The sequence below is a fragment of the Anopheles cruzii genome, chromosome 3, assembly GCF_943734635.1.
Source record: "Anopheles cruzii chromosome 3, idAnoCruzAS_RS32_06, whole genome shotgun sequence".
Taxonomy (NCBI): Eukaryota; Metazoa; Arthropoda; class Insecta; order Diptera; family Culicidae; genus Anopheles; species Anopheles cruzii.
In genome coordinates, this window is record NC_069145.1 from 77,876,623 (window position 1) to 77,896,807 (window position 20,185).

The window sequence follows — 20,185 nt, forward strand, 5'->3', positions numbered from 1 at the left end:
TTCAGCATCACAAACGGAGGTCAACAATCTTTGTTCCGAATTAATTAACGTTCACCATCATCTGCGCCATGAAGATTGCAAAGTGCAGTTAAAGACATCCAAATATTTTACACAATTTGTCATAAGCTTTCATTTTATTATGTCCCGCTGGCAACGGTTAACGCGACACGTCAGTGTCCTGAATTAGGTCATCGTTTAAAAAACAAGTAACACAAGTAGGTTCGTGGCAGCAGCAAAACCAACAAGCACCGGCAGGCAGGACTCGGTTGATTAACACGCTGCGAAAGTGGAGCCAGCCAGCGCTCGTGGCGCAGCTTGTCGTAAACCGGGCCGGGCGAACGTTTGGCTTATCATAAACAAACAATTGCACACGTCCAGCAACACACTCCGAAGCGAAAACATTGGCAAAACAGGCTCACGGAGCGCGGAGGCCCACACCGGAGCTCCGACGCCATCGTGGTGGGCCATAATTTGTTTTATTCAAATGTGGCCGAATAGTTTTATGTCCTGCGCGTCATTCCCGGGCCTCACAACGCCGGTGATGATTTGATGATTGATTCAGCAGCAACAGCCGGACACCGGAGGATGTGCCGGTGTTGGTGACATTTTATTGGAGGTCATATCCGTAAAGGCTACCACATTTCGGGCGAATTTTATGTCGCACCGCCGTCCATCCATCACCGGGAATCGAACGCGAGTCGCGACCTCCGGATCAGCTCGCTTCGCCTGCTCGAAGTTGGGGCGAATGTTTTATGCCTTTATATGCGTGGGCACTGGGTATTTGCCCGCCATATAATTCCCGGCCACGGTCCGATCGGATCGGGTCGTAAATGAAAAATTCACCCGCGATCGAGCGAGGCGAGGAGCGAAGGAAGCGTAAAAAAACGAAGAACCACCTCCAAACATCAAATGCCGTGCTTGTTCCGTGCTCCTTTTTTACCATCGGTGCCTTCTATTGCGCCACGGCACGGTTTTGGGAAGAAAACGGAAGGGAAGGGTCAGCAACAGGAACGCCAGGACACACGACAAAAAAGAGTGTGCGATTATTGATTCAAATTAGGCAAATTTAAATTCAATAAATTCGCCTCTAAACAGCGCCCGAAGCGATCGCACAGTGACACCACCACTCCCGGGCAGGTGTCTTGCCTCTTTCGCGATCGGCATGCGTCGTCGTCGCCGTCACCGTCGTCGGCATACGGCTGAAGATGAAGATAGTGTGCAGCTAACGACGGCGGCTAAATGACCGGGCATACCGGGCGAAGCGAGGCAGCGAGAACGTCTTTTATCCCTCCAACCGGCAGCAAGACGGCGGAACCGATCGGCCTCCGACCAGTTTTCGGCGGACTCGCGGTAATCTGCCAGTCGCGCACGATTCCCCAATGATCAACGACTGGCTCCGGGGGCTTTTAGGTGACGCACGCTGGACCGCCGTCCAGAAACCGGGGTCCAAAAAGATTTTTCGGACCAGCAACTTACCCGAAATTCAAATTTAATTAGGTCAGGATATATTGAGCCTTTATTTTTAAGAAACAAAACATCTTATTGATCGATGTAGTGAATGCCCAAATCATTAAACATAAGCATAAGCATCCAACGAAAGCATTTTTGGCCAACACGTGTCGACACACGAGATCACTATCCTTTGCCACGAGCTACAAATGAGTGATTCTCCCGGTTCTCCAGTTTTATTGGGTCTCCGAAACCCGCGCCGGCCGCGCGCGATGTTTCTTTCGCCTCTTGTTTTTTGGTGGCCCGAACCGGACAAATGATCGGAGCCGGCACCGGTTGACCGGTTTTTCGGCACAAAATACTGTTTCCTAAATTATGTGTTGAAAGGTTTAAATGTTTGTTTTGTTCGGCTGAATGTCCGTTCGGCGGCTGTCATCCACCGTTCACACCGGGCTCAGCCGAATGCCGGGCCGCACCGTACCATGCCGTGCTGTGCGGCAGAAATGGTGGCTATGCATAAAATAATAAATTCTTGTTTATCATTATGATAGATGACATTTTATTGTCACGAACTCTGCTCTACGCCGCGCGGTTGCTGCTAATCCCGCTGCAGACGGCGGGATGCAGAGCACTTTGCGCGGGACCGGCAAACAGGAACAGGACGCTTCTTTGCGCTCGCGGAGCACAGCGGAGTCCCGTGCGGAGCGAAACCCGATGGCGGATTAAGATGAGTGTGGCCGTGAAATAAATTATCGGTTTAATGTTTAGCGCCAAGCGCGGAAAGGTACCGGCCCTAGGTGCGCCGCCGCGGGCCGTTGGCGCGTTAGATAACGCGGGACCGGTGCACGCGCACCGTCTAGAGCATTGCGACCGAAATGTACCAGGGTCCCCAAAACAAATGAGTCCGAGCCACGGGCAGTATGCAAAAACCGACGACGACGGCCGGCAAAGTATAGACATGCTAATGGCGGGGTATAAAACGGATAAAAACACGAACAAAAACGGCAGGGGCAGCCAAAGGCAAAGATATGGCAGACAAAACACTCCAGTAGAGGGAACAAACATACAAAAAACAAAATATGAAGACACAAAGAACCGCGACCGCGTAACACCATTGGTAGAATGCATTAGAAGGAATGTCGGCCTGGGATGATTAATTGACCGGAGCAGATCGTAAATTCTTTTGGGGCCAATTGTTCCGACGACCCAGTAAAATGGTGACGGTATTTCACTATCTTTGTGTGAAAATTGGGCCTCTGAATATCCTTTATGGTAAGGAACCAGTACAAATGCCTCTTACGGTTTAATACTCGTATGTAGTACCTTAGGAGATCCTCCTTTGACGCTTGTCGGTTGTCGTAATGTGTATTATTTGTCAATTAAAACACAACTCCTGCTGGTCCATCAAGTCTTTGCTATCTAAATTGCTTCGACACTTGCTTTTTATATTCATAATCTGGGCCCCGTAATTGAAAGTGTCATCACTTGGTCCCGCGAAGGGTGGTGTCGCTTCCTGTCCCGCCGACACGTCCCCGATAATGCCATCCGGTGGTGATAAGCCTCCCACCCCGAGCGGGAGGGTGGAAAGTTAACAGATTGCACGCTCCCGGTCCGGCGCTTGGTTCCGGCTCCGTATCGTGGCCCAGGATCTAGAGAGCACAATCTGTTCACCGTTCTGCCGTGTTCAAGTGTCTAGCTGCCGTAGGTTGTATGGTGCGTGGCTCGAGTCCATCGGACAGACGCAGGAACATCGATAAGCATCGGATCAGTCCGGAAATCTGATTGATAATGATAGGTCCCGGTGGCGGAACAAAGCGAACATCCCACATGTACACATGTTCCGGGGGGTGTGATACGCCGCACGCCCCGCCGAGCGGCTGTTGAGGGTCCACCCCACACGGGGGTTTGCTTTTTACCAAGGAAAACAAAGAGCACGTCCCGGTCCTGAGGTATTATTTTTCAATTAATATTATCATCTAATAAAATGGCCATCAAAGTGCTGAAGACATGAAAGAAGGATACGCAATATTGCTGACTAAGAAGCTGCTCGATGCAGTTGAACGATGAACATTGCTGACCGAAAGTTCGTTTCGAATGCTCCAAAGTCCGAAGTTGACGAAACGGGAACCAGTCGGTGGAACAATTCCACACACACACACACCGTTCTCGTTGTAATTGGATATCGAAACTTTTTTTTCTATTTAAAACAAATATTTCCCCACGGAACCCCGCATCGGCACCGGCAGACAGTGTGACGATCTTGTGCTCTTGAACGGTCCGAAACAACGTTATGCTTTTAGATGCGCGGCCGAGAGACAAACTGTGTGCACAACGCTCCAGAAACAATCAACGCACCCAACGCGAGCTCCCAAAGATCCAGTTCGACGAGGGATATATCAGCCAAAATATCAGACGGCGGCGGCGGCCGATGTTAACGGTAAAACACATAGCCAAACAGTCAAACAATCGAACGTGCAAACAAACAAACAAACCGACGCAGCCGCCGTCGCGCTTATAATGCGTTTTTCGGCCCACCGATGATCGATCCGCTCACCGGGTTCACACACAGCTGGCGGCGGCGTTGGCACTTGAGGGCTGAGAACGTCAAACACGGCACACAGACGGTTCGGCGGGATCGTGATTGGATCGTCCTTCGCGCGGCAGGCAAGCGCGGCCGCGGTGACTCACGCGCGGCCGGAGGACGTGCGGGCGCCAATTGGCAGCCAACATTACTGTCTGGTCTCTTTCAGGGCACACGGAGGGCACACTGTTTACCGTCAATTATTTGCATAATTGACATGAGACGGGAAGTCAATTGCGGAGTCGAAAGTAGTCGAGTCGAGGAGATGAATAAATTCTAAGAGCATCCCAAAGCGGCACCAGTGCCTAGTGCCGTCTGGCATCAAATAGGTACGCTTTTTGAAGACAAAACCGATACAAATTTATTTAAATAATTAGCTAAGCTTACTTATTGTGAAGAGCCTTTAAGTAAAATCCTTTAATGTTTTAATTTTATTATGTGAATTTGTTTCATCTAATTTTTAAAAGGACATCATTGTGTGTTCCGCGTAACATGATCCACTGCCGACGCTCCAGATGAGCCTTCTCTCCGCGAACGATTGGCCAGGATCGAACCGCCGTTACCGGTGCGGTGACCACACGGCTCCTACGCCCTAGCATAATCCGATAAAGAAGATGTTGCCGTTGGGCATTTGGGATAGACTTAAGACAGCGAGAGTGAAAAAAAATCGAAACTGCAGCACAAGATCCGATACAAAGCCACATCAGATTACGCGTGATCCGCTTTATATAGCCTTTCTCCCGTGCACCCCAAAAGAGATTGGCTCCGGGACCGGAGAGGGTGCCACAGGCTCCGCGGACATTGTGCACCTGAAATCGTACCGAGCCCCGCAAGCTTTACATCTCTATCCCCGTTGGCGTGGAAAAAAATGCGCATTCGAAAGACGGCAACCGCAATCCCGACATTCCGATTGCTGTGCGTGTTCCTGTTACCCTGGCACGTCAAGGATCTGACACTCTCGGGCCCATCGATCCATCCATCCACCATCCGCCGCTCGGTAAATGAGTGGCAATGATCGAGGCTCGCCGATAAGCGCACGACGACGTCTGCAGGCCCGAAAAGACGCCGACCTAACGCGGAACGCCCGAACTTAGTTTGAACGTCTTCAGCGGCCAGAGAAGGAACGAAGGAACGGCACTCCTTCGAAACGGAGATGGGAGATGAAAGCAAAATCGAAGACACCGTTGACAAAACCGTACGATCGGATCGGATGATGTACGATCGAAGACGCAAGATAACTGGCCCGCCGTTGCCGGGTTTGCAACCCAAAAAAAAAACACATCGCAGGTTTGGGTTTCACGGGCTTATAAGCTTCACTCACGCCTCGCCCCTCTCTTCTGCCTTTTCAGCTATCGTAAAATGCCACAACACAACACTGGCTCGTTGGCTGCTACGGGGTCCCAAGTGGCGAGCTTCTTCGGACTGTCGGAGATCTTGGCCCGCGATATGTACGCCTGATGGTGTCTCTATTGAATAATTTGTGCCCGTGCGCGCCCGTCCGAGTGTGTGTGTGGCTCCCAGTGCACATTCCTCAAAGCCCGCCGGCCGGCAGGGTGTGGAGAAATTAAGACACATTATGTCAGTGATATTGACATATCGGGTAGCTTCGATCTGGAACCACCGGTGCGGCCACCATTGTCATCCAGTCATAAGAAGATCCTTGCGGCGATACCGCGCATCATCCGAAGGATGCCTTCGGTGGCCTTTGTAGAGCCGTTGCTTAGCCGCCGCCAGCTGCCATCGCGATGGCAAAGTGTAGCGGCATTTCGTGTGTTGACGTAAAAGGTGTCACTCCTGCGGTCGGGATGGTAGGACTTTGAGCAAACGCGGCCACAATGGATGTGTAATTATTGTGCCGTGCACTGATTGTTTGGCGGACTTTTTTGGGGAGCTCTACCGCATTACAATATAGACATTCGAAAGACCGATCGTAAATCAGTCACTGAAATCTGAGCCTAGTATTGTTTGTATTTGAGTGAATCAAAAATATGGCACTAATTCATCATCGTAACAAATTAAGTCAAACAGGAATTTCTTTAAACTAAAGCAGCAGAACAAAATATTCAAGAAGCTATTAAATGTCTTATTATGGCTATTAAGTAGCTTTTGCTGTGTAACTTAAAATTAATTAAACTAACTCCTTTTTTACACTATGGTGTTGAGCAACTAAATTATTAAGCTTAAAATCTTTTCAAACTCGAAACGAAACGTTCGCTTTTCTAATGCTGGTATAACGAGCATAACGCGCCAATAATCGCTGTCAGCTCCGATTAAAGCATAACTCTATTGACATGGCCTATGCGTACGGAAGAAAAAAAAACGAAGTAAAGAATGGCCAATGTTTGGCCACAACAGCGCGTTCCGACCGACGCGACGGATGGGTTACTTCCGTCGCATTGTTCGAATAATATTACAGGAAAACATTTTACGCATGACTTCAAAGCCTCCCAAACAACAACGGCCGGTGGCGTTGTAGGGAAATGATTAAGAAAAGCGTGGCAAAGCATTTGGGAAAGCGATTTTCATTTTCCACTCCATAGCGCGGCTCCTTCACAGGTACGCATAGAAGCGCCCCCAACGGACAGAAGGACACGGACGGGCTACGGACGCGCTACGCGCCGTGTTTTCAATTAAAGGACATCTTTTGCATCTGTCTTCGGTAGGGTCCGCCGTCGGCAGGTTCGGCCCCCGAGATTTGGCTGGTGCCCCGCATTGAGGGCGCACCCAACAACAACAACAATGCACAAAGGCGTTATTGTCGCTCTGCCGGCGCCACCCGTTTTGCCGTCGCACATCGTCATCATCGTCATCATAATCAGCAGCAACTGCAACAATGCTGCAACCAGCGCGTCAGCAGAAGCGACGACGGTGCCAGACCGATGTCAAGAAAAATGGGACAAGGGACCAGGGATATAGTATTTCTAATTAAAAGTAAACAGAACCTGATCTAGCGTATCTGGTAAAAATAAATACGCGAATAGAAGAAGAATTAAAAAAACCAGAGTCTCCCGAAGAATGACACACCAAAATACTGCAAATCAATGTTGTAAAACACCGGCACGGCCGAGGGTCGCGAACAGTGGTGGGCAATTTTTTTGGTCCACTAACATACGGTGGCCATGTTCTGCTTACTACTTCACGTGTCTCCTACAATCTCACTCATCACTGTTCTCGCTTAATCACGGGAATCACAGCGCACAGGAACCACCTTAACGGCAGCTTAGGCTTCCAATCCATCGCAATCACACGCCGATTGTTGGCATTATTTTCCCCCGGTGACGGTGTGCGGCTCATTGTGCCAGGAGGTTCCCGGTGTCTCTATTGTGCGTCGGCACTACCCAAGGGGGCCGCGGCACACAATGGGCCACACGGGATGACAATTTTAATTTCGGCCCCGGTCCGCTGACGTTTCGCGTGACGTTTCGGTTGGAATGTTGCGAAACGCCGGGACGGGACGGACGAGAGTCAATTGAAATGAGTTGACTTCTCTCCGGCGGCACACGTCAGCTACGAACCCCTACGGATTCTAGCATTTGCGAAACATAATGATCCGCCGATCTAGGGCAGAAAATGAAGATGTAATCGATTTTTGATTTCGCTGCAATTATTTTAACTATCGCGTTCACTGCACTTCGGTACTCCTCTACAGGAAGTGTTATCCTTTCTCAAAGATTTTCAGCGATATCTAGTAAAGCCTCCTTGTTAGGGCAGATCGGTCCTCTGGGAGAATCTTGGTGGTGCTCTTTCAATTGGTTATGCACTGTTCCTTCCAAAAATAAATTGGAGAAAGTCCGACCGACCTCCAGTCTGATTCAGACTAGCGTGAGATAGGCGAACCGTGGCGCGGACAACAACCAAAACGCCGGAAGAAGCCAACATTGGAGTGAACCGATTCAGCATCGACGCTCCGATTCTTCCTGGACCTGGTTGGTTATGGTGGTTGTGGGAATTCAATTGCGCGCGTTGAAAGTTGCCTTTGTTTCACACTATGCACTCCAGCCAGGCACATCCGTGTGAACTTGAACCTACCATGCTGCTGGCAGGTGTGAACCAACGGTCAGTACTGGCATTAAATCACCCCTATGACGGACGGGCATACGGGACTGCCCAGGAGAACATTGTCATTCCGTCAGGCTTCACTTCATTCTCCCAGGGAACGTAAATGTTGTGGTCAAACCTGAGAAAGTAAGTCAGTGTAAAGTTGGCGAATGAAGGTCTTGTTTTCAAGCACTAAGTTTGGATCGCGAAGAGTTCCGATTTGAATTTCTACGTGTCAGGCTTTGATTTTGATACTTAATTTATTAGAATCTCATTTCAACCGTTATTTTCTTCATAGAGTACACTGTCTTATATCCGTTGGTCCGTTACTCCACTCTCCAGCTTTGGTGCCTGTGCCACCTGTGCGCCATCAAACAAGTGAGTAGGTGTCGCTTCCCTAATTCCGGTGAAAACGGCAACCACAGGAGACTCCGGAGCGCGGTGTGGAAAGGCCGTGAAAAATTGCCCTCCAGCGGTGGGCCTGCCACTTAAACGCGTCGCCTTGCCGTTTAAAATTAACTTCGAACAAGTGTACGGAGGGCTTCCATTCTGCTCCTGTCCGCGCGGTCTCCGGCTTGACGTTACACTTTTCATCGATGATTCCCACCCAAGAGCCGTAGGGCGCAAGGCAGGGACCCTCCCGCCCGGTCCGGCTCGGTCTAATGAACTTCAACTCCGCCAGACGTCTGCCAGGCGGCCATCAGTGCATCGAGATCCGGCACGTTTCGTTCATTGTAAAGTCATTCGAGCAGTTCCCGCGGGCCGCACACCAAGGCGTCACCGGCACGTGGATCGATACGGTACGCGCACGGCGGCCGGGCCAGCGTGACACGGAGGTGAAAAATGAAAGTGTATCAATATTGTTATTATTCTGTGAACACCCCTCACTGTGTCTCTCTCTCTCTGTCTCTCGCTCGGGCGCACACGTGGATTTGCGACGGATTGGGCAAATGTTTCTCCAACGGAGTGTGCCAACCTCCGAAAGTAACAGAAAACACAATCATAACAACGGCAGCGGCCGACTGTTGTGCCGAACGCGGGGAAAAAAAGGCCCGCCACGTGACCGGGAGGCGGACACCACTTCCGCGCACACCGGGGGCACCCTCCCAGGCACGTCTCGCGAAACGCGGACGCCGCGCCGAAAAGGAAGCTATCAAATGATTGCTCTATTTCGTAAAGTCATCGCCGCGCAGAGGTTGTTGTGCACCTCGTGTACTTGCCCTCCACAACGCAGAGGTGGCCACGTGGCCGAATTCGGTTAAATTAATATCAAAACAAATTACGTATGCGTATGCGGAGGCAGCGATGAGCGGGAATCATCATCGTCCCCATCCGGGACGGAACTGCTCCTGCGACCGAAGAGCCCATAAAATGCGGTGGCTGCCGGAGGCGTTCCGGAGAAAGTGGATGCGCGGCAGGATGCAGGCAAGGAGTCGGCTGTCGAGCTCGAACGTATGCAGATATCATGGCCACGGCTAATTGTTGCGCAATATAGCGCGGGAGCCCACCTCTCCGCGTGCCCACCTCTCAATGATCTTCTATGCTGCCTTCTATTGTGTCCGGGCGACCCGCTCGTCTGAAGGAAGTGGTCTCCGGATGCGTAAGTGACTAATGATTTTTTGACTGCCCGCTGGGACATTATTCTTGCTACGGATGGGACCGCCCGCGGAGTCTGTGTGTCTTCGCTTTCGGATTTTGTTAATTTATTACAGGATAAGAACGCACCAAAGAAGGCCCGAAGACGGCTCACGGGGTGGGCGCGTTAACGGGCGAGGCTCTGCGTAGTGATGAAGTGGCTCAGAAATGGCGGAAAATTAATGAAGCCAACTAAACAATATGGTTTGTTGTGACTTTTCATGTGATACTTCTTTCGCATGTGGGAGTGTATCGGAAAATAGTATCCTTAATTAGCAGGCTTTTGATTGTTTGATTAATAGACACAAACTGTGTGGATGAATGATAGAATACGAAAATAAGCTGAATAAACTGGAGATAGTTTAAATCAATTTTTAAATCATCTCCGAAGCTACTAAATGGATTTAACAAATACACTTAAAATACCAATAAACAGTAAAAACCGTAAAAGCTCCACGATCTCGGATTAAAAGTAAACAACTTAAACAAAGTAATTAACCAACATTTAAATTATTCAAATAGGACGTAAAATACAGGGTGTTTCTTGCATGATTTACGATTAATTCAAAAAAAGTGCAAGTTTACTGCAATAAATTGCACCGCGTAAAAGTGCACATCGGCCGTCCGTCAACAAACCCAATTTATCAGTACTCTTCCGAACCAAATAAAAAAATCAGGAAGCAAACGCAAAAGCAAAATCCCACCGAATCTGGTGAAGCTCGGACTTCAAAAGCCATTTGGCGCCGTTTATTTGACCATTGCACACGCCGGCACCACTTACACCGGCCACCGGTGTGTTAATGCGCTACCTTTTCGTGTGAGTGCACACTTTGCAGGCTAATGTGACATCAAACTATCTCACGCACCCGAAAATTGCCCATTTTCGGCCCCCCCTCGGTTCGCCCAAAACCGGGTGCCACCATTTTCGTTTCCACGCCAACGCGCCACCGGGAGCAGAGCGGTAGAAAAATTATCACCCACGGTGAAAAAAAAAACTCCCGCGCGGAACACGTGAATGAAGGAAGAAAACCGAACCGGGACCGGATGAAACAATGCCGGGACGAGAACGTGGCCGGGACGGAACAGGAAGACGGAAAAAGGGCCGAAAATAAAGCAAATAAATATACAAACGCGGCGCGCCTCTAATGGATCGCGGTGGCGGGCAGGCGTTGACGTGCAATTCGGGAGCCACAAACGGTCGGAAAATGGACGGCCAGGTCTCGGCGGTCAGGACGTCTTCAGTGGCATCATAGAGCCAGCAGCGCGAGGTGGGAAAAATCCATCTCCGAATCCGACCCATGAAAGCACTCTATTTTATAGCACATTCAGCGCAATCCTGGTCCCGGTGCAGTGGCCGGATTGCTTGAGAGAGCCGTGCCCCCGGCGGGTTAGCGAGTTGCGGTGGTAGAGATGTCACTATTTGAATGTTGGCTCGGATCAACGGTCAAATGAGAAATGGACCCAGAACGCGAGCCTTTAAAAATGTGGCATGATTTGGGCCCTCAAACGGTTACAATACCTCAAGCAATGTTGCTCTACGTTAATTTTAAGGAATACGAAACAGGATTGTGAGCAATCTGCATTTGAGTTCTCATATCCTTGTCCGATTGAATGTCTACTAGCACCTATTTTTGAATGGAACCTTTCCATAGCTTCAATCTTACATTACTTGTCGCGAATCCCTGAAATTGGAACAAAAAACATAAATGGCAGTTAGCTTAAGACTTCACTTTTTCTTCGAGCAAATACCGTCTGGCGGCGTTTATTAGCCGAGCACTTCTTCGCTCACTCACTTAGTCGCAGCTTCTAACACGTTCTAACTCAAGCACCCATTGATATCTGCGTTTAGTAAGCGAGCTTAAAATGACTCTTTTTTTAAGCCAATGTCACACAAATGTAGCGTCACTTCACCGACGACGACGACGACGACGGCGACCTCTCGAAGGGGTCGCTCGATTGACGCAGAAGCTGTTAACGACAGGCGCGGCTAGGAAACAGAGCGGGAGCAGAGCGGTCTGGCCCCTGTAAGTGTCACAAAATGCATTAGACGCAGCGCGGCCGGAGCTACGTGCAGGCAGAAAATGGCGTTTATGAAGGCCGTAAATCAAACCCCCATCATCGGCCGTCGGCCGAAGTGACTCCACAGCAGCACGCCCGGCGACGTCGCCGTCGTCATCATCGTCATCAAGAGTCGACTTGTTGACGCATTAGATGGATTAGTCGGTTCGCCCAAGAGCGAAGGAGCTAACGATATCGAAAACAAATCTTGAGATTTGGTGAAATGCTCCAAAATCATAAAAGCATTTCATAAGTGTGAGAACAAGGACAACCAACAAAAAAATGAAACAGAGCAGCTGCTTTTAAGGAACGGTCATAAAAAAGTGTATTTTGAATTGTATGGCGTGGCCGTTTACAGTACGCTCCGGTTTTCAAATGTGCCCACCCTAAACCAATCGGAACTCGGCGGAATTTTATTGAACCTTTGCAAACCAAATCATCCGCCCCAAATCTCGTACACCAAAAGCCGAACACCGTTCGGTGCAGTTGTTGTTAAATTGTTCAAATTCTGACATCGAGCAGTCTATTTAACGCATTCCTGCCGAGCTCCTCCTGAAGGCGCATTTTTTTGGGCTCTCCTTCTTTTTTATTTATGTACCGCGGCGGCACACTTTAAAGAGACGCAACTCATACAGGCTGTTTACTCTCTGACACACAACACACCGAACAAGCCGAAGCGAGTTGCGTTTTTTTTCTGTACGTCCCGCGCATTTGCATTCTTCAGCCCGGTGCCACGCATAGAGAAACGTCGTGGAAAATCGAGCGAAAGGCAACGGGAAAAGTGGTCCTCAACGCGCGAGTCCCGCAGCAGCAGCAGCATCAGAAGCGCCGAGAAAACTCACTTTTCGGTAGTTAAACATTCACCAGCCAATCAGTTCGGTTTTCCACCCAGCCCGGCCCCATTGTTTCACAGCGGGGCCTAAGTGGCCCGTTTCGGTGGAGAAAAGGGCCGCCGCTGCCGCGAGAATGTGGAAGAAAACGAACCGAAGCAAACACTGATTTTCTTAAGCTTTTTCCCATTTTTTTTTCTTCCTCTCCTCCCGAGTTCTCTGGACCATCCATTTTAAACGTGGCCACGAAACGGGACGGGACGGCGCGTATTGATTTATGCAGTGAGTTTAAATATATTGCGGTTTGCGGCGGAATGCAGCTACTTTGGCTTGTTTTTTATTTGGGACCGGCATCTTTCAACACCGCGCCCGGGGCCCGGGTCGAAAGGTTTGAATAACAATGTGGCACGGTGGCGCTAATGCATCTCGACGTGTGCCGCGTGTGTGGATGCAGGCATCATGTCGGTTTCGTTCTGGTTGGCGCACCCATTTCGGAAATCGGGTTTACTTCGATCTGGGTGCAGTAGCACCGGTTGTGGGAAATTATGTTTCTTTTCAAAATGTGCAACGTGCAACAGGAAAATATTTTTCGGAAGATGCTAATATAGAACACACTTGGAACATTTAAGTATCCAATTGGTTTTAGTTCTAAGTAAATTCTATGTCGAAAATTAAGTCGGAAATTTAAAAAATCTTTGTATAAAATTTAGTTAACGTTCAAAGCAGCGTTACATTGTATGCAGATCAAATAAAATAAAAATGTATATCGTCTGTTGAAGAACTGTTGTAACCAAGAACTTAAACTTCGAAGAAAACATTAACAATCGCAACTTATCTAACAATCGGCTTTGGGTAATAAATTATCCAAAGTAAAACATTAAAGAGGTCAGCTTCACAACCCCAATGTTACGGATTTTATAGAGAAGTGGCCCGGTTGATGCCCCATAAAGCAGACCCCGCTAATCGCTATCGGGGTCCTTAATTTATTATCTGCAAAATGCACCCAATAAAACCCGTTTCATTTAGTGCACCAATGCACACTTTATAGTGCACACACTTCACCTTCACCCGGCCAGCCGGCTACCGTATCCATCATGTCGGGCGATAGTGTGCGCGGCACGCAACAGCTTGCGAAAAATAAAGTCATCAAACACTTTCGAAGGCGGAGATGGCGAGCTTAAACCATTCCCCCCCAACTTGACTGTTGCCGGCCGACCCCACGGACCCAAAGGTTGCAGCTTGAACAAAAAGCGCTCCTAGTTCCGTGCCGTTCATTCATTGTGCGAAGTGCGATAATAACGGAAGTTAAGTCGATTGTAAATCACATCTAAGATAAGTTTATTCTCTGATCCGGGTGGCTTCCCCGGGGGGGGGGGCCCGTCGGAGCCACAGGGAGCAGCATATAAAGCATTGTCTGTGGGTTTTTTTACTTGTCGGCTCAGTAAAGCATTGCACCACGCGGCCATTGTGCTTGGCTGCACAATCGAAGCACGCAATAAATTGCCAGTTGAAAGTAAACTTAACCTTGATCTTCCGGGGCGTCTCCGGAGCTTGATCTTCATGGCCGGGGGGGCCCTCAGTTTTACATAAAAGCGTTAATTAACATGACTTATTACACACCCTGGCCATGCGACGCTCGGGTGTTGGTGTAAGTAAATCGAAACTACGAAACACACACACAGAGTTCCGTACCGGGCACGATGAAATCCATCCGATCGGAGTTTGCTCCGCGCGCGCGGGATCAAATTTCCGACCGGAGGACCACCGCGAGCGTGGAAAATGGTTCCCTTTTCCGTTCTGCGGTCCACGTGGAAAATGTCAAACGCACAACGCGCTATGTCAATATGGCCGGGGTTACAGAATGGAAAAATAACACTTTACCAAACCCACCGCCGTGGCCGTTTCGACAGGCACGGAAATGTACGGAAATGGTCCCCGGATGGGAGCGTCTTGATGCTTTCGATCTTCGTTTCGGACGCGTTCAGGTCTAGAGCTACAGTGCGCACCGCAACTGTAAAACTTCTACAAGAAACTCGAGTTCTGAGTATTACTGCAACACAGCATCTCTGCAAGATGGTCGCAGCTGGTAAGGAACCCGTTTTAACACCGAAAGAAGGGCCACAAAGTCTGTACTCCCCAAGGACACGCGGATGTACCATTTTTGCTGTGACGCACTGTATCGTCCTAGACAGCGACCGAGCGACGAACGTCAGGACTAGCCAACGGAAGGGAGAAAATATGATATTTTTAGCAAATATCAAAACAAACAAAAACTTCCGTCACCAGCGCGGGCGCCCGTCGTCTATTGGTTCCGAAATCATTCGCGGTTTCCATCCCTTCATGGGCCGGGACCCCGAAAAGGGGTCGAGACATTCGATATCTTCGGGCTGCGGTTCGGGGTTCGAACGAACGGTAAGCGGTTCTGTGGCACATTTTCGGGCGCAGAAACCGAAAACCCAATGGACGTTCGACCACAGGACTGACGACTGCCGCGCAGCGAGCGAAATGTACTCGAAACTATCCATTTCCTTGTTATGTCTAGCGAAACCGTCGTCCGTGTTTGTCTCCCATATTGGGTTTCCTTGTGGGACGCAGGATACGGGGCCTGGTTACAGCGACGGGGGTTGCTGTAATAGTTTCATCCTGTATGTGGTTATCACTCGTTGTTGCTAATTTAACATAACAATCCACAGGGCAGCGTTAGGAAGTTTGAATGTCAGAGTCAACGTAGCAAGGACCTGTCACACTCTCGATTGATGAGAGCATCTATATCACTTATCTTCTGAGAAAAAGACTTACGCGAAAGTAGAAACTGATGAGTAGAACTGTGTGATTCCGTCTCATATAGACTGAAATATTATTAAACAATTCACGCATGCCCTCCAATCATTCTCAGTGGCGCCTTGGGATCTTTGATTTTTAACCATGCAATCTACATATTCAATTCATTCGACATGTTTCGAACATGTTTCAAAACTACACACTTCGCACCGAGACATTGTTTTGCTGTCGCTGACCATTTTCGATTCGAATCGGATCGAGGAGGGACTAATTTATATTAAAAAAAAAATTGTTTGTCCGTTTGTGTCACCTTGTGTCAGGAAATCACCACATAAAAATGGCCCTCTGGAAGGGTCACCAATTTGCACTACATTGACGTGCAATAAAATGACAATCTCGAACGCTTGAATGGATCGAATTTTAGACAACCCGGTCGGCCAATCGGTGGCGGATCGCAAATCGGATCGCCGAAACAATCACCACGGGGCTCGTCATCCGATTCGAGCCGTCGTTGCCGTCCAACAACAACACACACAACCGCTTCCTGCTGGATTATGGATGCTAACAACTAGATGACCTCCTCACAGCACCACCCCGCCGCCTCCCCGGTACGGCCCTGATCTCGCCTGACGTCTGGCCCAGCGTGATGGCCATCATGGGCCAAGGCATGGTGGAAGGAATGCTTTTAGTTTTAATTATATATTATTTGAATCCTCCTCAAGTGCCCGCCGCCACCGACAACCACCCGGGACCACCACCCGCCACCCGTCTACCAGTCTACCATTTTTTCCGCCTCCGCCTCAACCGACACTTTTTTGCATTTCATTCCGAACCTCCAGCTCCGGAGCTGAGCTCTCCATATTTGCCTTTTTATGCATTACAAACTGAGCCGCAAATGCGCAACATCATTCCGTCAACCGCGCGCACAATGCTTTCCATCCGGCATCGCCGCCGAGACCGCAACCGTCATTTGAAATTTATTGTCAGGAACAAGAGCATCAAGCGAGAAGCAAAAACCAAAAAAAAAATACAACGAAAAGAGATGTGGTCCCGATACGATACAGAGCATGTCGAACAAATCGAACGGCCGCGGAATCGAATCAAAGGAGACCTCCTCCTATGTGGCCCCGTTGGTAGCCAGTTTTATGCTTCACGTCTCTGGCCCACTCTCCTTCCGGGCGAACGCAGGGACCGTCTATAAATAGTTGAAAATTGGTATTAATTTTTGAAAATGGACCTTAAAAGCTTTTGCTGCGGCGTGGTGGTGTGTCGGGAAGATTTTTCTCCGTAGACAATGCGTTCTAGGCAATCAACGTCTCGGCCAAGACGCTTCTATTCTCCCCGAGCCGAGAGTGCCTCGAGTACGTTCGATTTCCCATGCCCGGCCAGCACCAAACATCAAAGCTATCATTTTCTTCGCTCCGGTGTGGAGGCCGCCGCCTTCACCGACTTGGGCTACGGAATTGGCCCAAAGGATAAACAAACCTTCCCCAAGGACCTCGCTGTGAGTAGCGTCGACGAACGTGCAGGAAAAAAAGCACCGTCGAGTGCACCTACAATTACCTTTTTGGTTCCTGGGCCGAGCACATCCACAAACAACGACAAACAAACACAGGAGCGCACGGCAAGATGGCAATTTGAGTGCGAGTTGGAAAAACAAATGGAAGGATAAGCCGCTAATAGGCGAGACTTGAGTTGCACCCGCATAAAGCCAATCGGAACCCCGATGGGGCAATGTTTTTTGTTACATAATTCTTCCGCCTTCACCCACGCCCCCGGGTCGGATCATCGTGCATCGGGCGCGGTGCATTAGAGCTAATGAAATTAAATCGAAACCAATCAGCCGATCCTGGTGCTCGATGGGCGATCGATGGAACGTTTGCGGGTCGGCGATAGAAAGTCAAGAAACTCTTCGGTGGGACTCGATCCCGAAAACGGAAAATGGCGATCAATGATTTCTGATGCCGGCAAGAAAAGCCTTGAAGCCAACCCTTGAAGGGCTGTGTTTCAACAAATCGACATAAAATCATCACTGAGCGGAGCCACAAGCACATCCCGAAAGACGGCCAAATCGGTCCTAGGACCCTCGATGCCGCAGCGCACCAATCTAATGGGCCGATCTCTCTCTCTCTTACGCACGTTTGAACCGTGCCGCAAAGATGAGATCACGTCAGCCAGCCGCCGAGTCTTGCATATCATCAAATTTAAAACATCGACCGAGGCTCGGCTTAGTGCCTACTGCCAGCTAGAACCGTCCGGGAACGGATCGGGATCCACCGGATTGTCCGGGCCCGGATCCTAATTCAATCAACCGGAGACGAAGAACCGTAGACGTTGTCAGCGTATTTCAGCGCCCCCGGTTGGACCGGGACCGCTGGACCGGATTGGGTGTAAATTTTATCCTTCGGCACCTTCGGCCGTTTGCCGTGGAGCGGCCCGCGAGGGCACTCCGACGCGAAGGACGACGCCCACACGTGATTGGGATTGGCCCCGAACGGAACGCGTTTTTGATTGAGCGATAGACATTTATTGAACGGTGCCCCGGGCCGCAGCAAAGAGAATGGGGCCGAGCCGTTTAGTGAAGATGTCCCGCTTAAAAGCCCCGCTTTATGGCCCCTTTCTAGCCGCGTAGAGATAAATGAGCATTTAATAAAAGGCATTAAAAAATGGATTTTCATCTACGAGGCCTCTGTTTCGATGATTTACGATTCGCTTCACCGAACGAAACGCCTCACCAATTTAGGCAAACATAGAGAGGACGGCCCTGCGAAGAAGCCGAGACATCTTGCGAGTCCTGAAACTATCAACTTATTACCGTGCAAATGGCCCTCTCGGTGCCATGGCGATGACGCTAATAGAAACGAATGTTTACTTTGATTCAATTATTGCACATCCCGCCAACCGTGCAGCGATAGCATTCGTCCCCTTTTCCTGGGACAGTATGATAATGTGCAACGCAGACATTAGCGTTTCCCGCTCGCTTGGCACGAAAGTGTCGGAAATTATTACACTCAAACTGAGCTGGGGCTAGTAGTAGCACCAGAAAATGTTAAAATTTGCCCAGTAACGCCCGCTGGCGATTGGAAGCGAAAATATGGATAGTGATCGCCTCAAACAATTGTAACGAAAATGGTTTCAAACATTACATTTTCCGAGCAAGGTTTCATTCTAGAAGTAATGTTTGTAAATAAGCAAAATAAGCAACAAATGCCACGCTTGGCGTTAGCCACTAGTCGGATGGCCCTATCGACGCCCGCTAATCTCCGTGCAATTCCTCCGCGCAAATCATCGAACAAACGGGATTATAATCTAATCACTCTCATTATCGAATTAGGCGAACACCACTGCGAAAAGTGCAACGCGAAGGGCTTCCACGAAAACGGAAAGAAAATAACAATATTGCACCCTCTTTCAACCCCCGGGGGTGGAACGTGTCCTTTTCTAGCCGGCAGGATCGGTACACATGCCCAAGCATTTGCGTTTGCTGTTTGTGCAACACACACACACACACACTGAGCAAGTGAAGAGAAAAAGTAAAGAAGATTAGATGAATTTCATTATCGAGATTTTCAAGTAGCGCCCGTCGACACTCCGAAGGCCCCGAAAATTCACTTGCCCGCACTGATCTTCTCAACGAAGTCTGCGGCAGGTTTGACGCACGGGGAACGGCTCCGCAGCATCCCACCGAGCAAAATGCGTGGGGTGGAATAAAAGCAACTCGGGAAACGCTGGCGTCGTCGTCGCGCTTTCCTTCGGTACGTATTTTGCCCTCGGCATGGGAAATGTAGAAGGAAGCCGGGACTTAAAATAAGGAAACCGACAATTCCTTTCTTTATTCTTCCCCTGCTGCACTCGCTTCTGGTGTTTTCTTTTTTAGCCGCTTCGCTTCAGTCGCTCTGCCCGTCGCGTCGGGGTGGACACAATTTTTATATGCGCAAAACATAGCCCTACGGGCCGTGAATCCGATTGCTTCGGAAACGGTTCACTGAACCCCCGCCGTGAGCGTGTGGAAATGGTTTTCGGAAGGAGGTCCTCCTTCCGAAGGAGCAAAAAATGGCAATAATGGTAACAATAATCGTCACGGACGGCTGCACACTCGGAAACAATTAACCAAATTATCACACCCATTCTCGTCAGTGACACGTGTCCGGGTGCCGGGCGCACTGGCGAGACGCCACGAGTGTGCGACGCGGGAGATGACGATTATTATTTGGATGGCGGTCAAATACGGGTCAAAACAGCGAGACCGGCGACTGGACTGAAGGGATTACAGTTAATCCACGCACACGGTGTGAAGTGTTTAATGTGTCCACTGCTTCACACCTACACGCTGGCCGCTGGCCAGCCGGCCGAATTGCCTACATCAAAGTGAGGCTAAATTTGCAAACTAATCGCAATGATTATACTCAGCACCCGATGGTCAGACCTGGGGTTTGGATGACCAATGGTCAAACTCGCTAATCCGTCTAGCGATGGACAGCGATGTGAAGATTCGTGATCCAATCGCGACGAACGCACGCTACACGCTGAACAACATTAATCAGCTTAGTTCAATTCTTGCGATATAGTCCGTATGATTCGCAATTAGCATAATTTGATGCAAGCACAGCCGCTGGAAAGCTGTTTGCAATCAGCATAACCTTCGTTTCGGTCGATCGGTTTGGAGCAATTAAAGATCACAGGCGAAAGGAGTGAGAAAGTTGGTATACATACAGCTACACATCACATCACATTCTACGTCGGGTTCACACCTTCACGCGTTCATTTCTTTCTTCAATCCACGAATCGACAAGTTCACTTTCGTAAGTACAAA